Source organism: Salmo salar, chromosome 23 (genome assembly GCF_965601325.2).
Source record: "Salmo salar chromosome 23, fSalSal1, whole genome shotgun sequence".
NCBI lineage: Eukaryota > Metazoa > Chordata > Actinopteri > Salmoniformes > Salmonidae > Salmo > Salmo salar.
In genome coordinates, this window is record NC_138313.1 from 13,605,621 (window position 1) to 13,631,888 (window position 26,268).

At 44.5% G+C, this 26,268-nt stretch overlaps 59 non-coding genes across 59 annotated transcripts; all 59 read left to right on the plus strand.

Moving 5' to 3' along the window:
• Positions 1-478: 478 nt before the first annotated feature.
• On the plus strand, positions 479-550 carry trnad-guc (transfer RNA aspartic acid (anticodon GUC)). The gene has a single exon. It is a non-coding gene; the product is annotated as a tRNA-Asp (tRNA).
• A 118-nt stretch (positions 551-668) lies between these two features.
• Positions 669-739, plus strand: trnag-gcc (transfer RNA glycine (anticodon GCC)). Its single transcript has one exon. It is a non-coding gene; the product is annotated as a tRNA-Gly (tRNA).
• Positions 740-1,291: 552 nt separating this feature from the next.
• Positions 1,292-1,363, plus strand: trnad-guc (transfer RNA aspartic acid (anticodon GUC)). The gene has a single exon. It is a non-coding gene; the product is annotated as a tRNA-Asp (tRNA).
• A 119-nt stretch (positions 1,364-1,482) lies between these two features.
• trnag-gcc (transfer RNA glycine (anticodon GCC)) lies at positions 1,483-1,553 on the plus strand. The gene has a single exon. It is a non-coding gene; the product is annotated as a tRNA-Gly (tRNA).
• Positions 1,554-2,105: 552 nt separating this feature from the next.
• On the plus strand, positions 2,106-2,177 carry trnad-guc (transfer RNA aspartic acid (anticodon GUC)). The gene has a single exon. It is a non-coding gene; the product is annotated as a tRNA-Asp (tRNA).
• A 119-nt stretch (positions 2,178-2,296) lies between these two features.
• On the plus strand, positions 2,297-2,367 carry trnag-gcc (transfer RNA glycine (anticodon GCC)). The gene has a single exon. It is a non-coding gene; the product is annotated as a tRNA-Gly (tRNA).
• Positions 2,368-2,919: 552 nt separating this feature from the next.
• On the plus strand, positions 2,920-2,991 carry trnad-guc (transfer RNA aspartic acid (anticodon GUC)). Its single transcript has one exon. It is a non-coding gene; the product is annotated as a tRNA-Asp (tRNA).
• Positions 2,992-3,110: 119 nt separating this feature from the next.
• trnag-gcc (transfer RNA glycine (anticodon GCC)) lies at positions 3,111-3,181 on the plus strand. Its single transcript has one exon. It is a non-coding gene; the product is annotated as a tRNA-Gly (tRNA).
• A 552-nt stretch (positions 3,182-3,733) lies between these two features.
• trnad-guc (transfer RNA aspartic acid (anticodon GUC)) lies at positions 3,734-3,805 on the plus strand. The gene has a single exon. It is a non-coding gene; the product is annotated as a tRNA-Asp (tRNA).
• A 118-nt stretch (positions 3,806-3,923) lies between these two features.
• trnag-gcc (transfer RNA glycine (anticodon GCC)) lies at positions 3,924-3,994 on the plus strand. The gene has a single exon. It is a non-coding gene; the product is annotated as a tRNA-Gly (tRNA).
• Positions 3,995-4,546: 552 nt separating this feature from the next.
• trnad-guc (transfer RNA aspartic acid (anticodon GUC)) lies at positions 4,547-4,618 on the plus strand. The gene has a single exon. It is a non-coding gene; the product is annotated as a tRNA-Asp (tRNA).
• Positions 4,619-4,737: 119 nt separating this feature from the next.
• On the plus strand, positions 4,738-4,808 carry trnag-gcc (transfer RNA glycine (anticodon GCC)). The gene has a single exon. It is a non-coding gene; the product is annotated as a tRNA-Gly (tRNA).
• Positions 4,809-5,360: 552 nt separating this feature from the next.
• trnad-guc (transfer RNA aspartic acid (anticodon GUC)) lies at positions 5,361-5,432 on the plus strand. Its single transcript has one exon. It is a non-coding gene; the product is annotated as a tRNA-Asp (tRNA).
• Positions 5,433-5,551: 119 nt separating this feature from the next.
• trnag-gcc (transfer RNA glycine (anticodon GCC)) lies at positions 5,552-5,622 on the plus strand. Its single transcript has one exon. It is a non-coding gene; the product is annotated as a tRNA-Gly (tRNA).
• A 552-nt stretch (positions 5,623-6,174) lies between these two features.
• On the plus strand, positions 6,175-6,246 carry trnad-guc (transfer RNA aspartic acid (anticodon GUC)). Its single transcript has one exon. It is a non-coding gene; the product is annotated as a tRNA-Asp (tRNA).
• Positions 6,247-6,365: 119 nt separating this feature from the next.
• On the plus strand, positions 6,366-6,436 carry trnag-gcc (transfer RNA glycine (anticodon GCC)). Its single transcript has one exon. It is a non-coding gene; the product is annotated as a tRNA-Gly (tRNA).
• Positions 6,437-6,988: 552 nt separating this feature from the next.
• On the plus strand, positions 6,989-7,060 carry trnad-guc (transfer RNA aspartic acid (anticodon GUC)). Its single transcript has one exon. It is a non-coding gene; the product is annotated as a tRNA-Asp (tRNA).
• Positions 7,061-7,178: 118 nt separating this feature from the next.
• trnag-gcc (transfer RNA glycine (anticodon GCC)) lies at positions 7,179-7,249 on the plus strand. The gene has a single exon. It is a non-coding gene; the product is annotated as a tRNA-Gly (tRNA).
• A 552-nt stretch (positions 7,250-7,801) lies between these two features.
• trnad-guc (transfer RNA aspartic acid (anticodon GUC)) lies at positions 7,802-7,873 on the plus strand. The gene has a single exon. It is a non-coding gene; the product is annotated as a tRNA-Asp (tRNA).
• Positions 7,874-7,992: 119 nt separating this feature from the next.
• trnag-gcc (transfer RNA glycine (anticodon GCC)) lies at positions 7,993-8,063 on the plus strand. Its single transcript has one exon. It is a non-coding gene; the product is annotated as a tRNA-Gly (tRNA).
• Positions 8,064-8,615: 552 nt separating this feature from the next.
• Positions 8,616-8,687, plus strand: trnad-guc (transfer RNA aspartic acid (anticodon GUC)). Its single transcript has one exon. It is a non-coding gene; the product is annotated as a tRNA-Asp (tRNA).
• A 118-nt stretch (positions 8,688-8,805) lies between these two features.
• Positions 8,806-8,876, plus strand: trnag-gcc (transfer RNA glycine (anticodon GCC)). Its single transcript has one exon. It is a non-coding gene; the product is annotated as a tRNA-Gly (tRNA).
• Positions 8,877-9,428: 552 nt separating this feature from the next.
• Positions 9,429-9,500, plus strand: trnad-guc (transfer RNA aspartic acid (anticodon GUC)). Its single transcript has one exon. It is a non-coding gene; the product is annotated as a tRNA-Asp (tRNA).
• A 118-nt stretch (positions 9,501-9,618) lies between these two features.
• Positions 9,619-9,689, plus strand: trnag-gcc (transfer RNA glycine (anticodon GCC)). The gene has a single exon. It is a non-coding gene; the product is annotated as a tRNA-Gly (tRNA).
• A 552-nt stretch (positions 9,690-10,241) lies between these two features.
• Positions 10,242-10,313, plus strand: trnad-guc (transfer RNA aspartic acid (anticodon GUC)). Its single transcript has one exon. It is a non-coding gene; the product is annotated as a tRNA-Asp (tRNA).
• Positions 10,314-10,432: 119 nt separating this feature from the next.
• Positions 10,433-10,503, plus strand: trnag-gcc (transfer RNA glycine (anticodon GCC)). Its single transcript has one exon. It is a non-coding gene; the product is annotated as a tRNA-Gly (tRNA).
• Positions 10,504-11,055: 552 nt separating this feature from the next.
• trnad-guc (transfer RNA aspartic acid (anticodon GUC)) lies at positions 11,056-11,127 on the plus strand. The gene has a single exon. It is a non-coding gene; the product is annotated as a tRNA-Asp (tRNA).
• Positions 11,128-11,245: 118 nt separating this feature from the next.
• Positions 11,246-11,316, plus strand: trnag-gcc (transfer RNA glycine (anticodon GCC)). The gene has a single exon. It is a non-coding gene; the product is annotated as a tRNA-Gly (tRNA).
• Positions 11,317-11,868: 552 nt separating this feature from the next.
• On the plus strand, positions 11,869-11,940 carry trnad-guc (transfer RNA aspartic acid (anticodon GUC)). Its single transcript has one exon. It is a non-coding gene; the product is annotated as a tRNA-Asp (tRNA).
• A 933-nt stretch (positions 11,941-12,873) lies between these two features.
• Positions 12,874-12,944, plus strand: trnag-gcc (transfer RNA glycine (anticodon GCC)). The gene has a single exon. It is a non-coding gene; the product is annotated as a tRNA-Gly (tRNA).
• A 552-nt stretch (positions 12,945-13,496) lies between these two features.
• Positions 13,497-13,568, plus strand: trnad-guc (transfer RNA aspartic acid (anticodon GUC)). Its single transcript has one exon. It is a non-coding gene; the product is annotated as a tRNA-Asp (tRNA).
• A 119-nt stretch (positions 13,569-13,687) lies between these two features.
• Positions 13,688-13,758, plus strand: trnag-gcc (transfer RNA glycine (anticodon GCC)). The gene has a single exon. It is a non-coding gene; the product is annotated as a tRNA-Gly (tRNA).
• A 552-nt stretch (positions 13,759-14,310) lies between these two features.
• On the plus strand, positions 14,311-14,382 carry trnad-guc (transfer RNA aspartic acid (anticodon GUC)). Its single transcript has one exon. It is a non-coding gene; the product is annotated as a tRNA-Asp (tRNA).
• A 119-nt stretch (positions 14,383-14,501) lies between these two features.
• trnag-gcc (transfer RNA glycine (anticodon GCC)) lies at positions 14,502-14,572 on the plus strand. Its single transcript has one exon. It is a non-coding gene; the product is annotated as a tRNA-Gly (tRNA).
• A 552-nt stretch (positions 14,573-15,124) lies between these two features.
• On the plus strand, positions 15,125-15,196 carry trnad-guc (transfer RNA aspartic acid (anticodon GUC)). The gene has a single exon. It is a non-coding gene; the product is annotated as a tRNA-Asp (tRNA).
• A 119-nt stretch (positions 15,197-15,315) lies between these two features.
• Positions 15,316-15,386, plus strand: trnag-gcc (transfer RNA glycine (anticodon GCC)). Its single transcript has one exon. It is a non-coding gene; the product is annotated as a tRNA-Gly (tRNA).
• A 743-nt stretch (positions 15,387-16,129) lies between these two features.
• On the plus strand, positions 16,130-16,200 carry trnag-gcc (transfer RNA glycine (anticodon GCC)). Its single transcript has one exon. It is a non-coding gene; the product is annotated as a tRNA-Gly (tRNA).
• Positions 16,201-16,752: 552 nt separating this feature from the next.
• Positions 16,753-16,824, plus strand: trnad-guc (transfer RNA aspartic acid (anticodon GUC)). The gene has a single exon. It is a non-coding gene; the product is annotated as a tRNA-Asp (tRNA).
• A 119-nt stretch (positions 16,825-16,943) lies between these two features.
• trnag-gcc (transfer RNA glycine (anticodon GCC)) lies at positions 16,944-17,014 on the plus strand. Its single transcript has one exon. It is a non-coding gene; the product is annotated as a tRNA-Gly (tRNA).
• A 552-nt stretch (positions 17,015-17,566) lies between these two features.
• On the plus strand, positions 17,567-17,638 carry trnad-guc (transfer RNA aspartic acid (anticodon GUC)). The gene has a single exon. It is a non-coding gene; the product is annotated as a tRNA-Asp (tRNA).
• Positions 17,639-17,757: 119 nt separating this feature from the next.
• trnag-gcc (transfer RNA glycine (anticodon GCC)) lies at positions 17,758-17,828 on the plus strand. The gene has a single exon. It is a non-coding gene; the product is annotated as a tRNA-Gly (tRNA).
• Positions 17,829-18,571: 743 nt separating this feature from the next.
• On the plus strand, positions 18,572-18,642 carry trnag-gcc (transfer RNA glycine (anticodon GCC)). Its single transcript has one exon. It is a non-coding gene; the product is annotated as a tRNA-Gly (tRNA).
• Positions 18,643-19,194: 552 nt separating this feature from the next.
• Positions 19,195-19,266, plus strand: trnad-guc (transfer RNA aspartic acid (anticodon GUC)). Its single transcript has one exon. It is a non-coding gene; the product is annotated as a tRNA-Asp (tRNA).
• A 119-nt stretch (positions 19,267-19,385) lies between these two features.
• trnag-gcc (transfer RNA glycine (anticodon GCC)) lies at positions 19,386-19,456 on the plus strand. The gene has a single exon. It is a non-coding gene; the product is annotated as a tRNA-Gly (tRNA).
• Positions 19,457-20,008: 552 nt separating this feature from the next.
• Positions 20,009-20,080, plus strand: trnad-guc (transfer RNA aspartic acid (anticodon GUC)). The gene has a single exon. It is a non-coding gene; the product is annotated as a tRNA-Asp (tRNA).
• A 119-nt stretch (positions 20,081-20,199) lies between these two features.
• Positions 20,200-20,270, plus strand: trnag-gcc (transfer RNA glycine (anticodon GCC)). Its single transcript has one exon. It is a non-coding gene; the product is annotated as a tRNA-Gly (tRNA).
• Positions 20,271-20,822: 552 nt separating this feature from the next.
• trnad-guc (transfer RNA aspartic acid (anticodon GUC)) lies at positions 20,823-20,894 on the plus strand. The gene has a single exon. It is a non-coding gene; the product is annotated as a tRNA-Asp (tRNA).
• A 118-nt stretch (positions 20,895-21,012) lies between these two features.
• Positions 21,013-21,083, plus strand: trnag-gcc (transfer RNA glycine (anticodon GCC)). Its single transcript has one exon. It is a non-coding gene; the product is annotated as a tRNA-Gly (tRNA).
• Positions 21,084-21,635: 552 nt separating this feature from the next.
• trnad-guc (transfer RNA aspartic acid (anticodon GUC)) lies at positions 21,636-21,707 on the plus strand. Its single transcript has one exon. It is a non-coding gene; the product is annotated as a tRNA-Asp (tRNA).
• Positions 21,708-21,826: 119 nt separating this feature from the next.
• On the plus strand, positions 21,827-21,897 carry trnag-gcc (transfer RNA glycine (anticodon GCC)). Its single transcript has one exon. It is a non-coding gene; the product is annotated as a tRNA-Gly (tRNA).
• Positions 21,898-22,449: 552 nt separating this feature from the next.
• trnad-guc (transfer RNA aspartic acid (anticodon GUC)) lies at positions 22,450-22,521 on the plus strand. The gene has a single exon. It is a non-coding gene; the product is annotated as a tRNA-Asp (tRNA).
• A 118-nt stretch (positions 22,522-22,639) lies between these two features.
• trnag-gcc (transfer RNA glycine (anticodon GCC)) lies at positions 22,640-22,710 on the plus strand. The gene has a single exon. It is a non-coding gene; the product is annotated as a tRNA-Gly (tRNA).
• Positions 22,711-23,262: 552 nt separating this feature from the next.
• trnad-guc (transfer RNA aspartic acid (anticodon GUC)) lies at positions 23,263-23,334 on the plus strand. The gene has a single exon. It is a non-coding gene; the product is annotated as a tRNA-Asp (tRNA).
• A 119-nt stretch (positions 23,335-23,453) lies between these two features.
• On the plus strand, positions 23,454-23,524 carry trnag-gcc (transfer RNA glycine (anticodon GCC)). Its single transcript has one exon. It is a non-coding gene; the product is annotated as a tRNA-Gly (tRNA).
• Positions 23,525-24,267: 743 nt separating this feature from the next.
• trnag-gcc (transfer RNA glycine (anticodon GCC)) lies at positions 24,268-24,338 on the plus strand. Its single transcript has one exon. It is a non-coding gene; the product is annotated as a tRNA-Gly (tRNA).
• A 552-nt stretch (positions 24,339-24,890) lies between these two features.
• trnad-guc (transfer RNA aspartic acid (anticodon GUC)) lies at positions 24,891-24,962 on the plus strand. The gene has a single exon. It is a non-coding gene; the product is annotated as a tRNA-Asp (tRNA).
• Positions 24,963-25,081: 119 nt separating this feature from the next.
• trnag-gcc (transfer RNA glycine (anticodon GCC)) lies at positions 25,082-25,152 on the plus strand. Its single transcript has one exon. It is a non-coding gene; the product is annotated as a tRNA-Gly (tRNA).
• A 552-nt stretch (positions 25,153-25,704) lies between these two features.
• Positions 25,705-25,776, plus strand: trnad-guc (transfer RNA aspartic acid (anticodon GUC)). The gene has a single exon. It is a non-coding gene; the product is annotated as a tRNA-Asp (tRNA).
• A 119-nt stretch (positions 25,777-25,895) lies between these two features.
• On the plus strand, positions 25,896-25,966 carry trnag-gcc (transfer RNA glycine (anticodon GCC)). Its single transcript has one exon. It is a non-coding gene; the product is annotated as a tRNA-Gly (tRNA).
• The last annotated feature ends 302 nt before the right edge of the window (positions 25,967-26,268 follow it).

The following is a 26,268-nucleotide window of genomic DNA, read 5'->3' on the forward strand; positions in this document are numbered from 1 at the left end:
GACAGCAATCTCTGGTCATGGTAGAATTCTCAACTGACTCTTGAAAAGTCTGAGTTTGGGTTCACTTACCGTTTGGACATTTATGCATTCTCAGTAGACTTTTGTGAATCCATTGTAGATTTCCAGTGTGTGAGGTGATTTACTTTGTGCAAGGCTTTAGTTGTTAAATGGGAAGCGAATATCCAACAAGTCAGTGACAACTGTGTTGAGTTTGGCCTTTGTGACTATGTCCTGGGATTTTCCACACACACCTCTCCTTCTAACTACTATTATGTGGCTTGTGAGCGGTATAGAGCAAAATCGACTACATGTACGTGTCCATGAGGGTCTCAGCTTTCCATAGATGTGTCATAGTAGTCTCTAGCTCTAACCATTCAGTCTCTACAGATGTTTTTGTTGGAAGGGTTAACACCCAACTCTCCAAATTTAGGGATAGTATCCAATGCTCCACATTTTTTCAAAGAACCAACCCACCTGCTCCTCGTTAGTATAGTGGTGAGTATCCCCGCCTGTCACGCGGGAGACCGGGGTTCAATTCCCCGACGGGGAGGAAAGACTGATCTTATTAGGGTGTACAATGTCACTGAGCCCACAAAGCGGGAAATATGCTTAGAATTAAAGATTTTTGATACGATATCTAGCCGTGGGGTTTTTTTCAGCATTGCAAGGCATTGGTTGTTCAGTGGTAGAATTCTCGCCTGCCACGCGGGAGGCCCGGGTTCGATTCCCGGCCAATGCAGGAAGTTTTGAACAAGTCATTTTGACAAGTATGCAACCCCGTGAGGAAGAAATCTCTTTTGAGATTGCCAGGTCGACAGCAATCTCTGGTCATGGTAGAATTCTCAACTGACTCTTGAAAAGTCTGAGTTTGGGCTCACTTACCGTTTGGACATTTATGCATTCTCAGTAGACTTTTGTGAATCCATTGTAGATTTCCAGTATGTGAGGTGATTTACTTTGTGCAAGGCTTTAGTTGTTAAATGGGAAGCGAATATCCAACAAGTCAGTGACAACTGTGTTGAGTTTGGCCTTTGTGACTATGTCCTGGGATTTTCCACACACACCTCTCCTTCTAACTACTATTATGTGGCTTGTGAGCGGTATAGAGCAAAATCGACTACATGTACGTGTCCATGAGGGTCTCAGCTTTCCATAGATGTGTCATAGTAGTCTCTAGCTCTAACCATTCAGTCTCTACAGATGTTTTTGTTGGAAGGGTTAACACCCAACTCTCCAAATTTAGGGATAGTATCCAATGCTCCACATTTTTTCAAAGAACCAACCCACCTGCTCCTCGTTAGTATAGTGGTGAGTATCCCCGCCTGTCACGCGGGAGACCGGGGTTCAATTCCCCGACGGGGAGGGAAAGACTGATTTTATTAGGGTGTACAATGTCACTGAGCCCACAAAGCGGGAAATATGCTTAGAATTAAAGATTTTTGATACGATATCTAGCCGTGGGGTTTTTTTCAGCATTGCAAGGCATTGGTTGTTCAGTGGTAGAATTCTCGCCTGCCACGCGGGAGGCCCGGGTTCGATTCCCGGCCAATGCAGGAACTTTTGAACAAGTCATTTTGACAAATATGCAACCCCGTGAGGAAGAAATCTCTTTTGAGATTGCCAGGTCGACAGCAATCTCTGGTCATGGTAGAATTCTCAACTGACTCTTGAAAAGTCTGAGTTTGGGTTCACTTACCGTTTGGACATTTATGCATTCTCAGTAGACTTTTGTGAATCCATTGTAGATTTCCAGTGTGTGAGGTGATTTACTTTGTGCAAGGCTTTAGTTGTTAAATGGGAAGCGAATATCCAACAAGTCAGTGACAACTGTGTTGAGTTTGGCCTTTGTGACTATGTCCTGGGATTTTCCACACACACCTCTCCTTCTAACTACTATTATGTGGCTTGTGAGCGGTATAGAGCAAAATCGACTACATGTACGTGTCCATGAGGGTCTCAGCTTTCCATAGATGTGTCATAGTAGTCTCTAGCTCTAACCATTCAGTCTCTACAGATGTTTTTGTTGGAAGGGTTAACACCCAACTCTCCAAATTTAGGGATAGTATCCAATGCTCCACATTTTTTCAAAGAACCAACCCACCTGCTCCTCGTTAGTATAGTGGTGAGTATCCCCGCCTGTCACGCGGGAGACCGGGGTTCAATTCCCCGACGGGGAGGGAAAGACTGATTTTATTAGGGTGTACAATGTCACTGAGCCCACAAAGCGGGAAATATGCTTAGAATTAAAGATTTTTGATACGATATCTAGCCGTGGGGTTTTTTTCAGCATTGCAAGGCATTGGTTGTTCAGTGGTAGAATTCTCGCCTGCCACGCGGGAGGCCCGGGTTCGATTCCCGGCCAATGCAGGAACTTTTGAACAAGTCATTTTGACAAGTATGCAATCCCGTGAGGAAGAAATCTCTTTTGAGATTGCCAGGTCGACAGCAATCTCTGGTCATGGTAGAATTCTCAACTGACTCTTGAAAAGTCTGAGTTTGGGTTCACTTACCGTTTGGACATTTATGCATTCTCAGTAGACTTTTGTGAATCCATTGTAGATTTCCAGTGTGTGAGGTGATTTACTTTGTGCAAGGCTTTAGTTGTTAAATGGGAAGCGAATATCCAACAAGTCAGTGACAACTGTGTTGAGTTTGGCCTTTGTGACTATGTCCTGGGATTTTCCACACACACCTCTCCTTCTAACTACTATTATGTGGCTTGTGAGCGGTATAGAGCAAAATCGACTACATGTACGTGTCCATGAGGGTCTCAGCTTTCCATAGATGTGTCATAGTAGTCTCTAGCTCTAACCATTCAGTCTCTACAGATGTTTTTGTTGGAAGGGTTAACACCCAACTCTCCAAATTTAGGGATAGTATCCAATGCTCCACATTTTTTCAAAGAACCAACCCACCTGCTCCTCGTTAGTATAGTGGTGAGTATCCCCGCCTGTCACGCGGGAGACCGGGGTTCAATTCCCCGACGGGGAGGGAAAGACTGATTTTATTAGGGTGTACAATGTCACTGAGCCCACAAAGCGGGAAATATGCTTAGAATTAAAGATTTTTGATACGATATCTAGCCGTGGGGTTTTTTTCAGCATTGCAAGGCATTGGTTGTTCAGTGGTAGAATTCTCGCCTGCCACGCGGGAGGCCCGGGTTCGATTCCCGGCCAATGCAGGAACTTTTGAACAAGTCATTTTGACAAGTATGCAATCCCGTGAGGAAGAAATCTCTTTTGAGATTGCCAGGTCGACAGCAATCTCTGGTCATGGTAGAATTCTCAACTGACTCTTGAAAAGTCTGAGTTTGGGTTCACTTACCGTTTGGACATTTATGCATTCTCAGTAGTCTTTTGTGAATCCATTGTAGATTTCCAGTGTGTGAGGTGATTTACTTTGTGCAAGGCTTTAGTTGTTAAATGGGAAGCGAATATCCAACAAGTCAGTGACAACTGTGTTGAGTTTGGCCTTTGTGACTATGTCCTGGGATTTTCCACACACACCTCTCCTTCTAACTACTATTATGTGGCTTGTGAGCGGTATAGAGCAAAACCGACTACATGTACGTGTCCGTGAGGGTCTCAGCTTTCCATAGATGTGTCATAGTAGTCTCTAGCTCTAACCATTCAGTCTCTACAGATGTTTTTGTTGGAAGGGTTAACACCCAACTCTCCAAATTTAGGGATAGTATCCAATGTTCCACATTTTTTCAAAGAACCAACCCACCTGCTCCTCGTTAGTATAGTGGTGAGTATCCCCGCCTGTCACGCGGGAGACCGGGGTTCAATTCCCCGACGGGGAGGAAAGACTGATCTTATTAGGGTGTACAATGTCACTGAGCCCACAAAGCGGGAAATATGCTTAGAATTAAAGATTTTTGATACGATATCTAGCCGTGGGGTTTTTTTCAGCATTGCAAGGCATTGGTTGTTCAGTGGTAGAATTCTCGCCTGCCACGCGGGAGGCCCGGGTTCGATTCCCGGCCAATGCAGGAAGTTTTGAACAAGTCATTTTGACAAGTATGCAACCCCGTGAGGAAGAAATCTCTTTTGAGATTGCCAGGTCGACAGCAATCTCTGGTCATGGTAGAATTCTCAACTGACTCTTGAAAAGTCTGAGTTTGGGCTCACTTACCGTTTGGACATTTATGCATTCTCAGTAGACTTTTGTGAATCCATTGTAGATTTCCAGTGTGTGAGGTGATTTACTTTGTGCAAGGCTTTAGTTGTTAAATGGGAAGCGAATATCCAACAAGTCAGTGACAACTGTGTTGAGTTTGGCCTTTGTGACTATGTCCTGGGATTTTCCACACACACCTCTCCTTCTAACTACTATTATGTGGCTTGTGAGCGGTATAGAGCAAAATCGACTACATGTACGTGTCCATGAGGGTCTCAGCTTTCCATAGATGTGTCATAGTAGTCTCTAGCTCTAACCATTCAGTCTCTACAGATGTTTTTGTTGGAAGGGTTAACACCCAACTCTCCAAATTTAGGGATAGTATCCAATGCTCCACATTTTTTCAAAGAACCAACCCACCTGCTCCTCGTTAGTATAGTGGTGAGTATCCCCGCCTGTCACGCGGGAGACCGGGGTTCAATTCCCCGACGGGGAGGGAAAGACTGATTTTATTAGGGTGTACAATGTCACTGAGCCCACAAAGCGGGAAATATGCTTAGAATTAAAGATTTTTGATACGATATCTAGCCGTGGGGTTTTTTTCAGCATTGCAAGGCATTGGTTGTTCAGTGGTAGAATTCTCGCCTGCCACGCGGGAGGCCCGGGTTCGATTCCCGGCCAATGCAGGAACTTTTGAACAAGTCATTTTGACAAATATGCAACCCCGTGAGGAAGAAATCTCTTTTGAGATTGCCAGGTCGACAGCAATCTCTGGTCATGGTAGAATTCTCAACTGACTCTTGAAAAGTCTGAGTTTGGGTTCACTTACCGTTTGGACATTTATGCATTCTCAGTAGACTTTTGTGAATCCATTGTAGATTTCCAGTGTGTGAGGTGATTTACTTTGTGCAAGGCTTTAGTTGTTAAATGGGAAGCGAATATCCAACAAGTCAGTGACAACTGTGTTGAGTTTGGCCTTTGTGACTATGTCCTGGGATTTTCCACACACACCTCTCCTTCTAACTACTATTATGTGGCTTGTGAGCGGTATAGAGCAAAATCGACTACATGTACGTGTCCATGAGGGTCTCAGCTTTCCATAGATGTGTCATAGTAGTCTCTAGCTCTAACCATTCAGTCTCTACAGATGTTTTTGTTGGAAGGGTTAACACCCAACTCTCCAAATTTAGGGATAGTATCCAATGCTCCACATTTTTTCAAAGAACCAACCCACCTGCTCCTCGTTAGTATAGTGGTGAGTATCCCCGCCTGTCACGCGGGAGACCGGGGTTCAATTCCCCGACGGGGAGGGAAAGACTGATTTTATTAGGGTGTACAATGTCACTGAGCCCACAAAGCGGGAAATATGCTTAGAATTAAAGATTTTTGATACGATATCTAGCCGTGGGGTTTTTTTCAGCATTGCAAGGCATTGGTTGTTCAGTGGTAGAATTCTCGCCTGCCACGCGGGAGGCCCGGGTTCGATTCCCGGCCAATGCAGGAACTTTTGAACAAGTCATTTTGACAAGTATGCAATCCCGTGAGGAAGAAATCTCTTTTGAGATTGCCAGGTCGACAGCAATCTCTGGTCATGGTAGAATTCTCAACTGACTCTTGAAAAGTCTGAGTTTGGGTTCACTTACCGTTTGGACATTTATGCATTCTCAGTAGACTTTTGTGAATCCATTGTAGATTTCCAGTGTGTGAGGTGATTTACTTTGTGCAAGGCTTTAGTTGTTAAATGGGAAGCGAATATCCAACAAGTCAGTGACAACTGTGTTGAGTTTGGCCTTTGTGACTATGTCCTGGGATTTTCCACACACACCTCTCCTTCTAACTACTATTATGTGGCTTGTGAGCGGTATAGAGCAAAATCGACTACATGTACGTGTCCATGAGGGTCTCAGCTTTCCATAGATGTGTCATAGTAGTCTCTAGCTCTAACCATTCAGTCTCTACAGATGTTTTTGTTGGAAGGGTTAACACCCAACTCTCCAAATTTAGGGATAGTATCCAATGCTCCACATTTTTTCAAAGAACCAACCCACCTGCTCCTCGTTAGTATAGTGGTGAGTATCCCCGCCTGTCACGCGGGAGACCGGGGTTCAATTCCCCGACGGGGAGGGAAAGACTGATTTTATTAGGGTGTACAATGTCACTGAGCCCACAAAGCGGGAAATATGCTTAGAATTAAAGATTTTTGATACGATATCTAGCCGTGGGGTTTTTTTCAGCATTGCAAGGCATTGGTTGTTCAGTGGTAGAATTCTCGCCTGCCACGCGGGAGGCCCGGGTTCGATTCCCGGCCAATGCAGGAACTTTTGAACAAGTCATTTTGACAAGTATGCAATCCCGTGAGGAAGAAATCTCTTTTGAGATTGCCAGGTCGACAGCAATCTCTGGTCATGGTAGAATTCTCAACTGACTCTTGAAAAGTCTGAGTTTGGGTTCACTTACCGTTTGGACATTTATGCATTCTCAGTAGTCTTTTGTGAATCCATTGTAGATTTCCAGTGTGTGAGGTGATTTACTTTGTGCAAGGCTTTAGTTGTTAAATGGGAAGCGAATATCCAACAAGTCAGTGACAACTGTGTTGAGTTTGGCCTTTGTGACTATGTCCTGGGATTTTCCACACACACCTCTCCTTCTAACTACTATTATGTGGCTTGTGAGCGGTATAGAGCAAAACCGACTACATGTACGTGTCCGTGAGGGTCTCAGCTTTCCATAGATGTGTCATAGTAGTCTCTAGCTCTAACCATTCAGTCTCTACAGATGTTTTTGTTGGAAGGGTTAACACCCAACTCTCCAAATTTAGGGATAGTATCCAATGTTCCACATTTTTTCAAAGAACCAACCCACCTGCTCCTCGTTAGTATAGTGGTGAGTATCCCCGCCTGTCACGCGGGAGACCGGGGTTCAATTCCCCGACGGGGAGGAAAGACTGATCTTATTAGGGTGTACAATGTCACTGAGCCCACAAAGCGGGAAATATGCTTAGAATTAAAGATTTTTGATACGATATCTAGCCGTGGGGTTTTTTTCAGCATTGCAAGGCATTGGTTGTTCAGTGGTAGAATTCTCGCCTGCCACGCGGGAGGCCCGGGTTCGATTCCCGGCCAATGCAGGAAGTTTTGAACAAGTCATTTTGACAAGTATGCAACCCCGTGAGGAAGAAATCTCTTTTGAGATTGCCAGGTCGACAGCAATCTCTGGTCATGGTAGAATTCTCAACTGACTCTTGAAAAGTCTGAGTTTGGGCTCACTTACCGTTTGGACATTTATGCATTCTCAGTAGACTTTTGTGAATCCATTGTAGATTTCCAGTGTGTGAGGTGATTTACTTTGTGCAAGGCTTTAGTTGTTAAATGGGAAGCGAATATCCAACAAGTCAGTGACAACTGTGTTGAGTTTGGCCTTTGTGACTATGTCCTGGGATTTTCCACACACACCTCTCCTTCTAACTACTATTATGTGGCTTGTGAGCGGTATAGAGCAAAATCGACTACATGTACGTGTCCATGAGGGTCTCAGCTTTCCATAGATGTGTCATAGTAGTCTCTAGCTCTAACCATTCAGTCTCTACAGATGTTTTTGTTGGAAGGGTTAACACCCAACTCTCCAAATTTAGGGATAGTATCCAATGCTCCACATTTTTTCAAAGAACCAACCCACCTGCTCCTCGTTAGTATAGTGGTGAGTATCCCCGCCTGTCACGCGGGAGACCGGGGTTCAATTCCCCGACGGGGAGGGAAAGACTGATTTTATTAGGGTGTACAATGTCACTGAGCCCACAAAGCGGGAAATATGCTTAGAATTAAAGATTTTTGATACGATATCTAGCCGTGGGGTTTTTTTCAGCATTGCAAGGCATTGGTTGTTCAGTGGTAGAATTCTCGCCTGCCACGCGGGAGGCCCGGGTTCGATTCCCGGCCAATGCAGGAACTTTTGAACAAGTCATTTTGACAAGTATGCAATCCCGTGAGGAAGAAATCTCTTTTGAGATTGCCAGGTCGACAGCAATCTCTGGTCATGGTAGAATTCTCAACTGACTCTTGAAAAGTCTGAGTTTGGGTTCACTTACCGTTTGGACATTTATGCATTCTCAGTAGACTTTTGTGAATCCATTGTAGATTTCCAGTGTGTGAGGTGATTTACTTTGTGCAAGGCTTTAGTTGTTAAATGGGAAGCGAATATCCAACAAGTCAGTGACAACTGTGTTGAGTTTGGCCTTTGTGACTATGTCCTGGGATTTTCCACACACACCTCTCCTTCTAACTACTATTATGTGGCTTGTGAGCGGTATAGAGCAAAATCGACTACATGTACGTGTCCATGAGGGTCTCAGCTTTCCATAGATGTGTCATAGTAGTCTCTAGCTCTAACCATTCAGTCTCTACAGATGTTTTTGTTGGAAGGGTTAACACCCAACTCTCCAAATTTAGGGATAGTATCCAATGTTCCACATTTTTTCAAAGAACCAACCCACCTGCTCCTCGTTAGTATAGTGGTGAGTATCCCCGCCTGTCACGCGGGAGACCGGGGTTCAATTCCCCGACGGGGAGGAAAGACTGATCTTATTAGGGTGTACAATGTCACTGAGCCCACAAAGCGGGAAATATGCTTAGAATTAAAGATTTTTGATACGATATCTAGCCGTGGGGTTTTTTTCAGCATTGCAAGGCATTGGTTGTTCAGTGGTAGAATTCTCGCCTGCCACGCGGGAGGCCCGGGTTCGATTCCCGGCCAATGCAGGAAGTTTTGAACAAGTCATTTTGACAAGTATGCAACCCCGTGAGGAAGAAATCTCTTTTGAGATTGCCAGGTCGACAGCAATCTCTGGTCATGGTAGAATTCTCAACTGACTCTTGAAAAGTCTGAGTTTGGGCTCACTTACCGTTTGGACATTTATGCATTCTCAGTAGACTTTTGTGAATCCATTGTAGATTTCCAGTATGTGAGGTGATTTACTTTGTGCAAGGCTTTAGTTGTTAAATGGGAAGCGAATATCCAACAAGTCAGTGACAACTGTGTTGAGTTTGGCCTTTGTGACTATGTCCTGGGATTTTCCACACACACCTCTCCTTCTAACTACTATTATGTGGCTTGTGAGCGGTATAGAGCAAAACCGACTACATGTACGTGTCCGTGAGGGTCTCAGCTTTCCATAGATGTGTCATAGTAGTCTCTAGCTCTAACCATTCAGTCTCTACAGATGTTTTTGTTGGAAGGGTTAACACCCAACTCTCCAAATTTAGGGATAGTATCCAATGTTCCACATTTTTTCAAAGAACCAACCCACCTGCTCCTCGTTAGTATAGTGGTGAGTATCCCCGCCTGTCACGCGGGAGACCGGGGTTCAATTCCCCGACGGGGAGGAAAGACTGATCTTATTAGGGTGTACAATGTCACTGAGCCCACAAAGCGGGAAATATGCTTAGAATTAAAGATTTTTGATACGATATCTAGCCGTGGGGTTTTTTTCAGCATTGCAAGGCATTGGTTGTTCAGTGGTAGAATTCTCGCCTGCCACGCGGGAGGCCCGGGTTCGATTCCCGGCCAATGCAGGAAGTTTTGAACAAGTCATTTTGACAAGTATGCAACCCCGTGAGGAAGAAATCTCTTTTGAGATTGCCAGGTCGACAGCAATCTCTGGTCATGGTAGAATTCTCAACTGACTCTTGAAAAGTCTGAGTTTGGGCTCACTTACCGTTTGGACATTTATGCATTCTCAGTAGACTTTTGTGAATCCATTGTAGATTTCCAGTGTGTGAGGTGATTTACTTTGTGCAAGGCTTTAGTTGTTAAATGGGAAGCGAATATCCAACAAGTCAGTGACAACTGTGTTGAGTTTGGCCTTTGTGACTATGTCCTGGGATTTTCCACACACACCTCTCCTTCTAACTACTATTATGTGGCTTGTGAGCGGTATAGAGCAAAATCGACTACATGTACGTGTCCATGAGGGTCTCAGCTTTCCATAGATGTGTCATAGTAGTCTCTAGCTCTAACCATTCAGTCTCTACAGATGTTTTTGTTGGAAGGGTTAACACCCAACTCTCCAAATTTAGGGATAGTATCCAATGCTCCACATTTTTTCAAAGAACCAACCCACCTGCTCCTCGTTAGTATAGTGGTGAGTATCCCCGCCTGTCACGCGGGAGACCGGGGTTCAATTCCCCGACGGGGAGGGAAAGACTGATTTTATTAGGGTGTACAATGTCACTGAGCCCACAAAGCGGGAAATATGCTTAGAATTAAAGATTTTTGATACGATATCTAGCCGTGGGGTTTTTTTCAGCATTGCAAGGCATTGGTTGTTCAGTGGTAGAATTCTCGCCTGCCACGCGGGAGGCCCGGGTTCGATTCCCGGCCAATGCAGGAACTTTTGAACAAGTCATTTTGACAAGTATGCAATCCCGTGAGGAAGAAATCTCTTTTGAGATTGCCAGGTCGACAGCAATCTCTGGTCATGGTAGAATTCTCAACTGACTCTTGAAAAGTCTGAGTTTGGGTTCACTTACCGTTTGGACATTTATGCATTCTCAGTAGACTTTTGTGAATCCATTGTAGATTTCCAGTGTGTGAGGTGATTTACTTTGTGCAAGGCTTTAGTTGTTAAATGGGAAGCGAATATCCAACAAGTCAGTGACAACTGTGTTGAGTTTGGCCTTTGTGACTATGTCCTGGGATTTTCCACACACACCTCTCCTTCTAACTACTATTATGTGGCTTGTGAGCGGTATAGAGCAAAATCGACTACATGTACGTGTCCATGAGGGTCTCAGCTTTCCATAGATGTGTCATAGTAGTCTCTAGCTCTAACCATTCAGTCTCTACAGATGTTTTTGTTGGAAGGGTTAACACCCAACTCTCCAAATTTAGGGATAGTATCCAATGTTCCACATTTTTTCAAAGAACCAACCCACCTGCTCCTCGTTAGTATAGTGGTGAGTATCCCCGCCTGTCACGCGGGAGACCGGGGTTCAATTCCCCGACGGGGAGGAAAGACTGATCTTATTAGGGTGTACAATGTCACTGAGCCCACAAAGCGGGAAATATGCTTAGAATTAAAGATTTTTGATACGATATCTAGCCGTGGGGTTTTTTTCAGCATTGCAAGGCATTGGTTGTTCAGTGGTAGAATTCTCGCCTGCCACGCGGGAGGCCCGGGTTCGATTCCCGGCCAATGCAGGAAGTTTTGAACAAGTCATTTTGACAAGTATGCAACCCCGTGAGGAAGAAATCTCTTTTGAGATTGCCAGGTCGACAGCAATCTCTGGTCATGGTAGAATTCTCAACTGACTCTTGAAAAGTCTGAGTTTGGGCTCACTTACCGTTTGGACATTTATGCATTCTCAGTAGACTTTTGTGAATCCATTGTAGATTTCCAGTATGTGAGGTGATTTACTTTGTGCAAGGCTTTAGTTGTTAAATGGGAAGCGAATATCCAACAAGTCAGTGACAACTGTGTTGAGTTTGGCCTTTGTGACTATGTCCTGGGATTTTCCACACACACCTCTCCTTCTAACTACTATTATGTGGCTTGTGAGCGGTATAGAGCAAAATCGACTACATGTACGTGTCCATGAGGGTCTCAGCTTTCCATAGATGTGTCATAGTAGTCTCTAGCTCTAACCATTCAGTCTCTACAGATGTTTTTGTTGGAAGGGTTAACACCCAACTCTCCAAATTTAGGGATAGTATCCAATGCTCCACATTTTTTCAAAGAACCAACCCACCTGCTCCTCGTTAGTATAGTGGTGAGTATCCCCGCCTGTCACGCGGGAGACCGGGGTTCAATTCCCCGACGGGGAGGGAAAGACTGATTTTATTAGGGTGTACAATGTCACTGAGCCCACAAAGCGGGAAATATGCTTAGAATTAAAGATTTTTGATACGATATCTAGCCGTGGGGTTTTTTTCAGCATTGCAAGGCATTGGTTGTTCAGAGGTAGAATTCTCGCCTGCCACGCGGGAGGCCCGGGTTCGATTCCCGGCCAATGCAGGAACTTTTGAACAAGTCATTTTGACAAATATGCAACCCCGTGAGGAAGAAATCTCTTTTGAGATTGCCAGGTCGACAGCAATCTCTGGTCATGGTAGAATTCTCAACTGACTCTTGAAAAGTCTGAGTTTGGGTTCACTTACCGTTTGGACATTTATGCATTCTCAGTAGACTTTTGTGAATCCATTGTAGATTTCCAGTGTGTGAGGTGATTTACTTTGTGCAAGGCTTTAGTTGTTAAATGGGAAGCGAATATCCAACAAGTCAGTGACAACTGTGTTGAGTTTGGCCTTTGTGACTATGTCCTGGGATTTTCCACACACACCTCTCCTTCTAACTACTATTATGTGGCTTGTGAGCGGTATAGAGCAAAATCGACTACATGTACGTGTCCATGAGGGTCTCAGCTTTCCATAGATGTGTCATAGTAGTCTCTAGCTCTAACCATTCAGTCTCTACAGATGTTTTTGTTGGAAGGGTTAACACCCAACTCTCCAAATTTAGGGATAGTATCCAATGCTCCACATTTTTTCAAAGAACCAACCCACCTGCTCCTCGTTAGTATAGTGGTGAGTATCCCCGCCTGTCACGCGGGAGACCGGGATTCAATTCCCCGACGGGGAGGGAAAGACTGATTTTATTAGGGTGTACAATGTCACTGAGCCCACAAAGCGGGAAATATGCTTAGAATTAAAGATTTTTGATACGATATCTAGCCGTGGGTTTTTTTTCAGCATTGCAAGGCATTGGTTGTTCAGTGGTAGAATTCTCGCCTGCCACGCGGGAGGCCCGGGTTCGATTCCCGGCCAATGCAGGAACTTTTGAACAAGTCATTTTGACAAGTATGCAATCCCGTGAGGAAGAAATCTCTTTTGAGATTGCCAGGTCGACAGCAATCTCTGGTCATGGTAGAATTCTCAACTGACTCTTGAAAAGTCTGAGTTTGGGTTCACTTACCGTTTGGACATTTATGCATTCTCAGTAGACTTTTGTGAATCCATTGTAGATTTCCAGTGTGTGAGGTGATTTACTTTGTGCAAGGCTTTAGTTGTTAAATGGGAAGCGAATATCCAACAAGTCAGTGACAACTGTGTTGAGTTTGGCCTTTGTGAATATGTCCTGGGATTTTCCACACACACCTCTCCTTCTAACTACTATTATGTGGCTTGTGAGCGGTATAGAGCAAAATCGACTACATGTACGTGTCCATGAGGGTCTCAGCTTTCCATAGATGTGTCATAGTAGTCTCTAGCTCTAACCATTCAGTCTCTACAGATGTTTTTGTTGGAAGGGTTAACACCCAACTCTCCAAATTTAGGGATAGTATCCAATGCTCCACATTTTTTCAAAGAACCAACCCACCTGCTCCTCGTTAGTATAGTGGTGAGTATCCCCGCCTGTCACGCGGGAGACCGGGGTTCAATTCCCCGACGGGGAGGGAAAGACTGATTTTATTAGGGTGTACAATGTCACTGAGCCCACAAAGCGGGAAATATGCTTAGAATTAAAGATTTTTGATACGATATCTAGCCGTGGGGTTTTTTTCAGCATTGCAAGGCATTGGTTGTTCAGTGGTAGAATTCTCGCCTGCCACGCGGGAGGCCCGGGTTCGATTCCCGGCCAATGCAGGAACTTTTGAACAAGTCATTTTGACAAGTATGCAATCCCGTGAGGAAGAAATCTCTTTTGAGATTGCCAGGTCGACAGCAATCTCTGGTCATGGTAGAATTCTCAACTGACTCTTGAAAAGTCTGAGTTTGGGTTCACTTACCGTTTGGACATTTATGCATTCTCAGTAGACTTTTGTGAATCCATTGTAGATTTCCAGTGTGTGAGGTGATTTACTTTGTGCAAGGCTTTAGTTGTTAAATGGGAAGCGAATATCCAACAAGTCAGTGACAACTGTGTTGAGTTTGGCCTTTGTGACTATGTCCTGGGATTTTCCACACACACCTCTCCTTCTAACTACTATTATGTGGCTTGTGAGCGGTATAGAGCAAAATCGACTACATGTACGTGTCCATGAGGGTCTCAGCTTTCCATAGATGTGTCATAGTAGTCTCTAGCTCTAACCATTCAGTCTCTACAGATGTTTTTGTTGGAAGGGTTAACACCCAACTCTCCAAATTTAGGGATAGTATCCAATGCTCCACATTTTTTCAAAGAACCAACCCACCTGCTCCTCGTTAGTATAGTGGTGAGTATCCCCGCCTGTCACGCGGGAGACCGGGGTTCAATTCCCCGACGGGGAGGGAAAGACTGATTTTATTAGGGTGTACAATGTCACTGAGCCCACAAAGCGGGAAATATGCTTAGAATTAAAGATTTTTGATACGATATCTAGCCGTGGGGTTTTTTTCAGCATTGCAAGGCATTGGTTGTTCAGTGGTAGAATTCTCGCCTGCCACGCGGGAGGCCCGGGTTCGATTCCCGGCCAATGCAGGAACTTTTGAACAAGTCATTTTGACAAGTATGCAATCCCGTGAGGAAGAAATCTCTTTTGAGATTGCCAGGTCGACAGCAATCTCTGGTCATGGTAGAATTCTCAACTGACTCTTGAAAAGTCTGAGTTTGGGTTCACTTACCGTTTGGACATTTATGCATTCTCAGTAGTCTTTTGTGAATCCATTGTAGATTTCCAGTGTGTGAGGTGATTTACTTTGTGCAAGGCTTTAGTTGTTAAATGGGAAGCGAATATCCAACAAGTCAGTGACAACTGTGTTGAGTTTGGCCTTTGTGACTATGTCCTGGGATTTTCCACACACACCTCTCCTTCTAACTACTATTATGTGGCTTGTGAGCGGTATAGAGCAAAATCGACTACATGTACGTGTCCATGAGGGTCTCAGCTTTCCATAGATGTGTCATAGTAGTCTCTAGCTCTAACCATTCAGTCTCTACAGATGTTTTTGTTGGAAGGGTTAACACCCAACTCTCCAAATTTAGGGATAGTATCCAATGCTCCACATTTTTTCAAAGAACCAACCCACCTGCTCCTCGTTAGTATAGTGGTGAGTATCCCCGCCTGTCACGCGGGAGACCGGGGTTCAATTCCCCGACGGGGAGGGAAAGACTGATTTTATTAGGGTGTACAATGTCACTGAGCCCACAAAGCGGGAAATATGCTTAGAATTAAAGATTTTTGATACGATATCTAGCCGTGGGGTTTTTTTCAGCATTGCAAGGCATTGGTTGTTCAGTGGTAGAATTCTCGCCTGCCACGCGGGAGGCCCGGGTTCGATTCCCGGCCAATGCAGGAACTTTTGAACAAGTCATTTTGACAAATATGCAACCCCGTGAGGAAGAAATCTCTTTTGAGATTGCCAGGTCGACAGCAATCTCTGGTCATGGTAGAATTCTCAACTGACTCTTGAAAAGTCTGAGTTTGGGTTCACTTACCGTTTGGACATTTATGCATTCTCAGTAGACTTTTGTGAATCCATTGTAGATTTCCAGTGTGTGAGGTGATTTACTTTGTGCAAGGCTTTAGTTGTTAAATGGGAAGCGAATATCCAACAAGTCAGTGACAACTGTGTTGAGTTTGGCCTTTGTGACTATGTCCTGGGATTTTCCACACACACCTCTCCTTCTAACTACTATTATGTGGCTTGTGAGCGGTATAGAGCAAAATCGACTACATGTACGTGTCCATGAGGGTCTCAGCTTTCCATAGATGTGTCATAGTAGTCTCTAGCTCTAACCATTCAGTCTCTACAGATGTTTTTGTTGGAAGGGTTAACACCCAACTCTCCAAATTTAGGGATAGTATCCAATGCTCCACATTTTTTCAAAGAACCAACCCACCTGCTCCTCGTTAGTATAGTGGTGAGTATCCCCGCCTGTCACGCGGGAGACCGGGATTCAATTCCCCGACGGGGAGGGAAAGACTGATTTTATTAGGGTGTACAATGTCACTGAGCCCACAAAGCGGGAAATATGCTTAGAATTAAAGATTTTTGATACGATATCTAGCCGTGGGTTTTTTTTCAGCATTGCAAGGCATTGGTTGTTCAGTGGTAGAATTCTCGCCTGCCACGCGGGAGGCCCGGGTTCGATTCCCGGCCAATGCAGGAACTTTTGAACAAGTCATTTTGACAAGTATGCAATCCCGTGAGGAAGAAATCTCTTTTGAGATTGCCAGGTCGACAGCAATCTCTGGTCATGGTAGAATTCTCAACTGACTCTTGAAAAGTCTGAGTTTGGGTTCACTTACCGTTTGGACATTTATGCATTCTCAGTAGACTTTTGTGAATCCATTGTAGATTTCCAGTGTGTGAGGTGATTTACTTTGTGCAAGGCTTTAGTTGTTAAATGGGAAGCGAATATCCAACAAGTCAGTGACAACTGTGTTGAGTTTGGCCTTTGTGAATATGTCCTGGGATTTTCCACACACACCTCTCCTTCTAACTACTATTATGTGGCTTGTGAGCGGTATAGAGCAAAATCGACTACATGTACGTGTCCATGAGGGTCTCAGCTTTCCATAGATGTGTCATAGTAGTCTCTAGCTCTAACCATTCAGTCTCTACAGATGTTTTTGTTGGAAGGGTTAACACCCAACTCTCCAAATTTAGGGATAGTATCCAATGCTCCACATTTTTTCAAAGAACCAACCCACCTGCTCCTCGTTAGTATAGTGGTGAGTATCCCCGCCTGTCACGCGGGAGACCGGGGTTCAATTCCCCGACGGGGAGGGAAAGACTGATTTTATTAGGGTGTACAATGTCACTGAGCCCACAAAGCGGGAAATATGCTTAGAATTAAAGATTTTTGATACGATATCTAGCCGTGGGGTTTTTTTCAGCATTGCAAGGCATTGGTTGTTCAGTGGTAGAATTCTCGCCTGCCACGCGGGAGGCCCGGGTTCGATTCCCGGCCAATGCAGGAACTTTTGAACAAGTCATTTTGACAAGTATGCAATCCCGTGAGGAAGAAATCTCTTTTGAGATTGCCAGGTCGACAGCAATCTCTGGTCATGGTAGAATTCTCAACTGACTCTTGAAAAGTCTGAGTTTGGGTTCACTTACCGTTTGGACATTTATGCATTCTCAGTAGACTTTTGTGAATCCATTGTAGATTTCCAGTGTGTGAGGTGATTTACTTTGTGCAAGGCTTTAGTTGTTAAATGGGAAGCGAATATCCAACAAGTCAGTGACAACTGTGTTGAGTTTGGCCTTTGTGACTATGTCCTGGGATTTTCCACACACACCTCTCCTTCTAACTACTATTATGTGGCTTGTGAGCGGTATAGAGCAAAATCGACTACATGTACGTGTCCATGAGGGTCTCAGCTTTCCATAGATGTGTCATAGTAGTCTCTAGCTCTAACCATTCAGTCTCTACAGATGTTTTTGTTGGAAGGGTTAACACCCAACTCTCCAAATTTAGGGATAGTATCCAATGCTCCACATTTTTTCAAAGAACCAACCCACCTGCTCCTCGTTAGTATAGTGGTGAGTATCCCCGCCTGTCACGCGGGAGACCGGGGTTCAATTCCCCGACGGGGAGGGAAAGACTGATTTTATTAGGGTGTACAATGTCACTGAGCCCACAAAGCGGGAAATATGCTTAGAATTAAAGATTTTTGATACGATATCTAGCCGTGGGGTTTTTTTCAGCATTGCAAGGCATTGGTTGTTCAGTGGTAGAATTCTCGCCTGCCACGCGGGAGGCCCGGGTTCGATTCCCGGCCAATGCAGGAACTTTTGAACAAGTCATTTTGACAAGTATGCAATCCCGTGAGGAAGAAATCTCTTTTGAGATTGCCAGGTCGACAGCAATCTCTGGTCATGGTAGAATTCTCAACTGACTCTTGAAAAGTCTGAGTTTGGGTTCACTTACCGTTTGGACATTTATGCATTCTCAGTAGACTTTTGTGAATCCATTGTAGATTTCCAGTGTGTGAGGTGATTTACTTTGTGCAAGGCTTTAGTTGTTAAATGGGAAGCGAATATCCAACAAGTCAGTGACAACTGTGTTGAGTTTGGCCTTTGTGACTATGTCCTGGGATTTTCCACACACACCTCTCCTTCTAACTACTATTATGTGGCTTGTGAGCGGTATAGAGCAAAATCGACTACATGTACGTGTCCATGAGGGTCTCAGCTTTCCATAGATGTGTCATAGTAGTCTCTAGCTCTAACCATTCAGTCTCTACAGATGTTTTTGTTGGAAGGGTTAACACCCAACTCTCCAAATTTAGGGATAGTATCCAATGCTCCACATTTTTTCAAAGAACCAACCCACCTGCTCCTCGTTAGTATAGTGGTGAGTATCCCCGCCTGTCACGCGGGAGACCGGGATTCAATTCCCCGACGGGGAGGGAAAGACTGATTTTATTAGGGTGTACAATGTCACTGAGCCCACAAAGCGGGAAATATGCTTAGAATTAAAGATTTTTGATACGATATCTAGCCGTGGGTTTTTTTTCAGCATTGCAAGGCATTGGTTGTTCAGTGGTAGAATTCTCGCCTGCCACGCGGGAGGCCCGGGTTCGATTCCCGGCCAATGCAGGAACTTTTGAACAAGTCATTTTGACAAGTATGCAATCCCGTGAGGAAGAAATCTCTTTTGAGATTGCCAGGTCGACAGCAATCTCTGGTCATGGTAGAATTCTCAACTGACTCTTGAAAAGTCTGAGTTTGGGTTCACTTACCGTTTGGACATTTATGCATTCTCAGTAGACTTTTGTGAATCCATTGTAGATTTCCAGTGTGTGAGGTGATTTACTTTGTGCAAGGCTTTAGTTGTTAAATGGGAAGCGAATATCCAACAAGTCAGTGACAACTGTGTTGAGTTTGGCCTTTGTGAATATGTCCTGGGATTTTCCACACACACCTCTCCTTCTAACTACTATTATGTGGCTTGTGAGCGGTATAGAGCAAAATCGACTACATGTACGTGTCCATGAGGGTCTCAGCTTTCCATAGATGTGTCATAGTAGTCTCTAGCTCTAACCATTCAGTCTCTACAGATGTTTTTGTTGGAAGGGTTAACACCCAACTCTCCAAATTTAGGGATAGTATCCAATGCTCCACATTTTTTCAAAGAACCAACCCACCTGCTCCTCGTTAGTATAGTGGTGAGTATCCCCGCCTGTCACGCGGGAGACCGGGGTTCAATTCCCCGACGGGGAGGGAAAGACTGATTTTATTAGGGTGTACAATGTCACTGAGCCCACAAAGCGGGAAATATGCTTAGAATTAAAGATTTTTGATACGATATCTAGCCGTGGGGTTTTTTTCAGCATTGCAAGGCATTGGTTGTTCAGTGGTAGAATTCTCGCCTGCCACGCGGGAGGCCCGGGTTCGATTCCCGGCCAATGCAGGAACTTTTGAACAAGTCATTTTGACAAGTATGCAATCCCGTGAGGAAGAAATCTCTTTTGAGATTGCCAGGTCGACAGCAATCTCTGGTCATGGTAGAATTCTCAACTGACTCTTGAAAAGTCTGAGTTTGGGTTCACTTACCGTTTGGACATTTATGCATTCTCAGTAGACTTTTGTGAATCCATTGTAGATTTCCAGTGTGTGAGGTGATTTACTTTGTGCAAGGCTTTAGTTGTTAAATGGGAAGCGAATATCCAACAAGTCAGTGACAACTGTGTTGAGTTTGGCCTTTGTGACTATGTCCTGGGATTTTCCACACACACCTCTCCTTCTAACTACTATTATGTGGCTTGTGAGCGGTATAGAGCAAAATCGACTACATGTACGTGTCCATGAGGGTCTCAGCTTTCCATAGATGTGTCATAGTAGTCTCTAGCTCTAACCATTCAGTCTCTACAGATGTTTTTGTTGGAAGGGTTAACACCCAACTCTCCAAATTTAGGGATAGTATCCAATGCTCCACATTTTTTCAAAGAACCAACCCACCTGCTCCTCGTTAGTATAGTGGTGAGTATCCCCGCCTGTCACGCGGGAGACCGGGGTTCAATTCCCCGACGGGGAGGGAAAGACTGATTTTATTAGGGTGTACAATGTCACTGAGCCCACAAAGCGGGAAATATGCTTAGAATTAAAGATTTTTGATACGATATCTAGCCGTGGGGTTTTTTTCAGCATTGCAAGGCATTGGTTGTTCAGTGGTAGAATTCTCGCCTGCCACGCGGGAGGCCCGGGTTCGATTCCCGGCCAATGCAGGAAGTTTTGAACAAGTCATTTTGACAAGTATGCAATCCCGTGAGGAAGAAATCTCTTTTGAGATTGCCAGGTCGACAGCAATCTCTGGTCATGGTAGAATTCTCAACTGACTCTTGAAAAGTCTGAGTTTGGGTTCACTTACCGTTTGGACATTTATGCATTCTCAGTAGTCTTTTGTGAATCCATTGTAGATTTCCAGTGTGTGAGGTGATTTACTTTGTGCAAGGCTTTAGTTGTTAAATGGGAAGCGAATATCCAACAAGTCAGTGACAACTGTGTTGAGTTTGGCCTTTGTGACTATGTCCTGGGATTTTCCACACACACCTCTCCTTCTAACTACTATTATGTGGCTTGTGAGCGGTATAGAGCAAAACCGACTACATGTACGTGTCCGTGAGGGTCTCAGCTTTCCATAGATGTGTCATAGTAGTCTCTAGCTCTAACCATTCAGTCTCTACAGATGTTTTTGTTGGAAGGGTTAACACCCAACTCTCCAAATTTAGGGATAGTATCCAATGTTCCACATTTTTTCAAAGAACCAACCCACCTGCTCCTCGTTAGTATAGTGGTGAGTATCCCCGCCTGTCACGCGGGAGACCGGGGTTCAATTCCCCGACGGGGAGGAAAGACTGATCTTATTAGGGTGTACAATGTCACTGAGCCCACAAAGCGGGAAATATGCTTAGAATTAAAGATTTTTGATACGATATCTAGCCGTGGGGTTTTTTTCAGCATTGCAAGGCATTGGTTGTTCAGTGGTAGAATTCTCGCCTGCCACGCGGGAGGCCCGGGTTCGATTCCCGGCCAATGCAGGAAGTTTTGAACAAGTCATTTTGACAAGTATGCAACCCCGTGAGGAAGAAATCTCTTTTGAGATTGCCAGGTCGACAGCAATCTCTGGTCATGGTAGAATTCTCAACTGACTCTTGAAAAGTCTGAGTTTGGGCTCACTTACCGTTTGGACATTTATGCATTCTCAGTAGACTTTTGTGAATCCATTGTAGATTTCCAGTGTGTGAGGTGATTTACTTTGTGCAAGGCTTTAGTTGTTAAATGGGAAGCGAATATCCAACAAGTCAGTGACAACTGTGTTGAGTTTGGCCTTTGTGACTATGTCCTGGGATTTTCCACACACACCTCTCCTTCTAACTACTATTATGTGGCTTGTGAGCGGTATAGAGCAAAATCGACTACATGTACGTGTCCATGAGGGTCTCAGCTTTCCATAGATGTGTCATAGTAGTCTCTAGCTCTAACCATTCAGTCTCTACAGATGTTTTTGTTGGAAGGGTTAACACCCAACTCTCCAAATTTAGGGATAGTATCCAATGCTCCACATTTTTTCAAAGAACCAACCCACCTGCTCCTCGTTAGTATAGTGGTGAGTATCCCCGCCTGTCACGCGGGAGACCGGGGTTCAATTCCCCGACGGGGAGGGAAAGACTGATTTTATTAGGGTGTACAATGTCACTGAGCCCACAAAGCGGGAAATATGCTTAGAATTAAAGATTTTTGATACGATATCTAGCCGTGGGGTTTTTTTCAGCATTGCAAGGCATTGGTTGTTCAGTGGTAGAATTCTCGCCTGCCACGCGGGAGGCCCGGGTTCGATTCCCGGCCAATGCAGGAACTTTTGAACAAGTCATTTTGACAAGTATGCAATCCCGTGAGGAAGAAATCTCTTTTGAGATTGCCAGGTCGACAGCAATCTCTGGTCATGGTAGAATTCTCAACTGACTCTTGAAAAGTCTGAGTTTGGGTTCACTTACCGTTTGGACATTTATGCATTCTCAGTAGACTTTTGTGAATCCATTGTAGATTTCCAGTGTGTGAGGTGATTTACTTTGTGCAAGGCTTTAGTTGTTAAATGGGAAGCGAATATCCAACAAGTCAGTGACAACTGTGTTGAGTTTGGCCTTTGTGACTATGTCCTGGGATTTTCCACACACACCTCTCCTTCTAACTACTATTATGTGGCTTGTGAGCGGTATAGAGCAAAACCGACTACATGTACGTGTCCGTGAGGGTCTCAGCTTTCCATAGATGTGTCATAGTAGTCTCTAGCTCTAACCATTCAGTCTCTACAGATGTTTTTGTTGGAAGGGTTAACACCCAACTCTCCAAATTTAGGGATAGTATCCAATGTTCCACATTTTTTCAAAGAACCAACCCACCTGCTCCTCGTTAGTATAGTGGTGAGTATCCCCGCCTGTCACGCGGGAGACCGGGGTTCAATTCCCCGACGGGGAGGAAAGACTGATCTTATTAGGGTGTACAATGTCACTGAGCCCACAAAGCGGGAAATATGCTTAGAATTAAAGATTTTTGATACGATATCTAGCCGTGGGGTTTTTTTCAGCATTGCAAGGCATTGGTTGTTCAGTGGTAGAATTCTCGCCTGCCACGCGGGAGGCCCGGGTTCGATTCCCGGCCAATGCAGGAACTTTTGAACAAGTCATTTTGACAAGTATGCAATCCCGTGAGGAAGAAATCTCTTTTGAGATTGCCAGGTCGACAGCAATCTCTGGTCATGGTAGAATTCTCAACTGACTCTTGAAAAGTCTGAGTTTGGGTTCACTTACCGTTTGGACATTTATGCATTCTCAGTAGACTTTTGTGAATCCATTGTAGATTTCCAGTGTGTGAGGTGATTTACTTTGTGCAAGGCTTTAGTTGTTAAATGGGAAGCGAATATCCAACAAGTCAGTGACAACTGTGTTGAGTTTGGCCTTTGTGACTATGTCCTGGGATTTTCCACACACACCTCTCCTTCTAACTACTATTATGTGGCTTGTGAGCGGTATAGAGCAAAATCGACTACATGTACGTGTCCATGAGGGTCTCAGCTTTCCATAGATGTGTCATAGTAGTCTCTAGCTCTAACCATTCAGTCTCTACAGATGTTTTTGTTGGAAGGGTTAACACCCAACTCTCCAAATTTAGGGATAGTATCCAATGCTCCACATTTTTTCAAAGAACCAACCCACCTGCTCCTCGTTAGTATAGTGGTGAGTATCCCCGCCTGTCACGCGGGAGACCGGGGTTCAATTCCCCGACGGGGAGGGAAAGACTGATTTTATTAGGGTGTACAATGTCACTGAGCCCACAAAGCGGGAAATATGCTTAGAATTAAAGATTTTTGATACGATATCTAGCCGTGGGGTTTTTTTCAGCATTGCAAGGCATTGGTTGTTCAGTGGTAGAATTCTCGCCTGCCACGCGGGAGGCCCGGGTTCGATTCCCGGCCAATGCAGGAACTTTTGAACAAGTCATTTTGACAAATATGCAACCCCGTGAGGAAGAAATCTCTTTTGAGATTGCCAGGTCGACAGCAATCTCTGGTCATGGTAGAATTCTCAACTGACTCTTGAAAAGTCTGAGTTTGGGTTCACTTACCGTTTGGACATTTATGCATTCTCAGTAGACTTTTGTGAATCCATTGTAGATTTCCAGTGTGTGAGGTGATTTACTTTGTGCAAGGCTTTAGTTGTTAAATGGGAAGCGAATATCCAACAAGTCAGTGACAACTGTGTTGAGTTTGGCCTTTGTGACTATGTCCTGGGATTTTCCACACACACCTCTCCTTCTAACTACTATTATGTGGCTTGTGAGCGGTATAGAGCAAAATCGACTACATGTACGTGTCCATGAGGGTCTCAGCTTTCCATAGATGTGTCATAGTAGTCTCTAGCTCTAACCATTCAGTCTCTACAGATGTTTTTGTTGGAAGGGTTAACACCCAACTCTCCAAATTTAGGGATAGTATCCAATGCTCCACATTTTTTCAAAGAACCAACCCACCTGCTCCTCGTTAGTATAGTGGTGAGTATCCCCGCCTGTCACGCGGGAGACCGGGATTCAATTCCCCGACGGGGAGGGAAAGACTGATTTTATTAGGGTGTACAATGTCACTGAGCCCACAAAGCGGGAAATATGCTTAGAATTAAAGATTTTTGATACGATATCTAGCCGTGGGTTTTTTTTCAGCATTGCAAGGCATTGGTTGTTCAGTGGTAGAATTCTCGCCTGCCACGCGGGAGGCCCGGGTTCGATTCCCGGCCAATGCAGGAACTTTTGAACAAGTCATTTTGACAAGTATGCAATCCCGTGAGGAAGAAATCTCTTTTGAGATTGCCAGGTCGACAGCAATCTCTGGTCATGGTAGAATTCTCAACTGACTCTTGAAAAGTCTGAGTTTGGGTTCACTTACCGTTTGGACATTTATGCATTCTCAGTAGACTTTTGTGAATCCATTGTAGATTTCCAGTGTGTGAGGTGATTTACTTTGTGCAAGGCTTTAGTTGTTAAATGGGAAGCGAATATCCAACAAGTCAGTGACAACTGTGTTGAGTTTGGCCTTTGTGAATATGTCCTGGGATTTTCCACACACACCTCTCCTTCTAACTACTATTATGTGGCTTGTGAGCGGTATAGAGCAAAATCGACTACATGTACGTGTCCATGAGGGTCTCAGCTTTCCATAGATGTGTCATAGTAGTCTCTAGCTCTAACCATTCAGTCTCTACAGATGTTTTTGTTGGAAGGGTTAACACCCAACTCTCCAAATTTAGGGATAGTATCCAATGCTCCACATTTTTTCAAAGAACCAACCCACCTGCTCCTCGTTAGTATAGTGGTGAGTATCCCCGCCTGTCACGCGGGAGACCGGGGTTCAATTCCCCGACGGGGAGGGAAAGACTGATTTTATTAGGGTGTACAATGTCACTGAGCCCACAAAGCGGGAAATATGCTTAGAATTAAAGATTTTTGATACGATATCTAGCCGTGGGGTTTTTTTCAGCATTGCAAGGCATTGGTTGTTCAGTGGTAGAATTCTCGCCTGCCACGCGGGAGGCCCGGGTTCGATTCCCGGCCAATGCAGGAACTTTTGAACAAGTCATTTTGACAAGTATGCAATCCCGTGAGGAAGAAATCTCTTTTGAGATTGCCAGGTCGACAGCAATCTCTGGTCATGGTAGAATTCTCAACTGACTCTTGAAAAGTCTGAGTTTGGGTTCACTTACCGTTTGGACATTTATGCATTCTCAGTAGACTTTTGTGAATCCATTGTAGATTTCCAGTGTGTGAGGTGATTTACTTTGTGCAAGGCTTTAGTTGTTAAATGGGAAGCGAATATCCAACAAGTCAGTGACAACTGTGTTGAGTTTGGCCTTTGTGACTATGTCCTGGGATTTTCCACACACACCTCTCCTTCTAACTACTATTATGTGGCTTGTGAGCGGTATAGAGCAAAATCGACTACATGTACGTGTCCATGAGGGTCTCAGCTTTCCATAGATGTGTCATAGTAGTCTCTAGCTCTAACCATTCAGTCTCTACAGATGTTTTTGTTGGAAGGGTTAACACCCAACTCTCCAAATTTAGGGATAGTATCCAATGCTCCACATTTTTTCAAAGAACCAACCCACCTGCTCCTCGTTAGTATAGTGGTGAGTATCCCCGCCTGTCACGCGGGAGACCGGGGTTCAATTCCCCGACGGGGAGGGAAAGACTGATTTTATTAGGGTGTACAATGTCACTGAGCCCACAAAGCGGGAAATATGCTTAGAATTAAAGATTTTTGATACGATATCTAGCCGTGGGGTTTTTTTCAGCATTGCAAGGCATTGGTTGTTCAGTGGTAGAATTCTCGCCTGCCACGCGGGAGGCCCGGGTTCGATTCCCGGCCAATGCAGGAACTTTTGAACAAGTCATTTTGACAAGTATGCAATCCCGTGAGGAAGAAATCTCTTTTGAGATTGCCAGGTCGACAGCAATCTCTGGTCATGGTAGAATTCTCAACTGACTCTTGAAAAGTCTGAGTTTGGGTTCACTTACCGTTTGGACATTTATGCATTCTCAGTAGTCTTTTGTGAATCCATTGTAGATTTCCAGTGTGTGAGGTGATTTACTTTGTGCAAGGCTTTAGTTGTTAAATGGGAAGCGAATATCCAACAAGTCAGTGACAACTGTGTTGAGTTTGGCCTTTGTGACTAT